This window comes from Schistocerca cancellata, chromosome 3, assembly GCF_023864275.1.
Source record: "Schistocerca cancellata isolate TAMUIC-IGC-003103 chromosome 3, iqSchCanc2.1, whole genome shotgun sequence".
NCBI lineage: Eukaryota > Metazoa > Arthropoda > Insecta > Orthoptera > Acrididae > Schistocerca > Schistocerca cancellata.
The window spans coordinates 410,527,034-410,528,616 of record NC_064628.1 but is presented as its reverse complement, the minus strand read 5'-3'; the positions used below and the strand labels follow the sequence as shown (position 1 = coordinate 410,528,616).

At 51.3% G+C, this 1,583-nt stretch overlaps 1 non-coding gene across 1 annotated transcript; it reads right to left on the bottom strand.

Annotated features, from left to right (window-relative positions):
* Positions 1-482: 482 nt before the first annotated feature.
* Positions 483-557, bottom strand: Trnal-caa (transfer RNA leucine (anticodon CAA)). The gene has a single exon. It is a non-coding gene; the product is annotated as a tRNA-Leu (tRNA).
* Positions 558-1,583: the final 1,026 nt, after the last annotated feature.

Here is a 1,583-nt window from a genome sequence, read left to right as displayed (position 1 = left end):
GGAGTTGATCAATCAGTGCAGCCAATGTGTACTGCACAATCTGGAATAAGATATACGTTGCAGACAGTTATTTCCTGTGTCGTCCTTATCCTGACAGCCACAGCTTCAAAAGGGGTGTGAAGGGCACAGGTACACTGCATACTAAGTTCAGGACATAGACACAGACTCCACCTGACCCTCTATTATAGTCGCTACAGTTCTTGCAATATCGCCTATAGCCACAGAGGGCAGGTGTCCGCATTGCCAGGAACCAGGTTTCCTGGAGGGCAATGCAGAAAGCAGGTGTAAAGCTTAAGAGTTGCCGTAGCTCAGCCAGGTGGTGGAAAAACCGCCACAATTCCACTGGAGGATGACGTTGTTGTGAGGCAGGGAAGGCAAGAAACGCCCAGTGAGGCTGTTTACGCCTCAGGGTCACCTGCTGACACTGGATGAGTACCTGTTCGATCAACATCCATTGTAATTTCCTGGCAGATTAAAACTGTTTGCCTGACCGAGACTCGAACTCAGGACCTTTGCCTTTTGCGGGCAAGTGCTCTACCAACTGAGCTACCCAAGCATGACTCACGCCCCGTCCTCACAACTTTACTTCTGCCAGTACCTCGTCTCCTACATTCCAAACCAGGATGTTCTATTCTGGAAACATCCATTGTGTCTGAGGGCCCAGAGAGATCTAGGTCATCAGCGGACGCCAGAATCTCCACTTCATCCTCAGATGCAGAGCTTGTAGGGTCTGGTGGTATGGGTGCCACTGCATTGTCTCGGTTTTTGGGGGTCTTCTTCTTTCTCTTGCTGTACCTTTGGCTGTTCTGGCTGGGAGGGCTCAACTGATTCAGTCTCAGGGACTGAGGAGGACCGTCAAACGTATGACCAGCTTCCTGTGGTTGCTTCAGCCACTGGTGGGTGTCTGCTTTGCCACTGTTAGGAACGTGGGAAGCCAGTGACCCAAGGAACCCCTTCCTAGCGAGAGGAGCTGAAGAAGATGTATGCTTCTCCAGCTGAGAAGTGGGGACTGATGTCCCCGATTGTTAGGGGGGGGGGGGGCTGTTTCTCCCAAAGTAGGTGGTGCAAGAGCTACAGGGAGGGAAGTGCCCCCACCATCAAGGGAGCAAGTGGAATCTGATGGCTCTGAGACCCAACTGTATGCGACAGAACAAAAGTGCTGGAACTGTTGTCGTAGCAGCGGCGTAAGTGGATGTCATATGCACAGGATGTAGCCTCCCATATTTTCACTTAGCCTCAGTGTAGGTCAGTCGGTCCAGGGTCTTATATTCCAAGACTTTCCTCTCTTTCTATAGGATCCTACAGTCTGGCGAGCAAGGTGAATGATGCTTTCGCAGTTGACACAGATGGGAGGCGGGGCACATGGAGTATTGGGATGTGATCGACGTTCACAATTTCGAAATGTGATAGTGTAAGTACAGCAGGAAGACATATGGCCGAACTTCCAGCACTTAAAGCACCACAGTGGGGGAGACCATGACCTTGACCTTCTCAGGTAATGTGTCACCCTCAAAGGCCAAGATGAAGGCACCAGTGGCAACCTGATTATCCCTCGGACCCTGATGGACGCGCTGGACGAAATT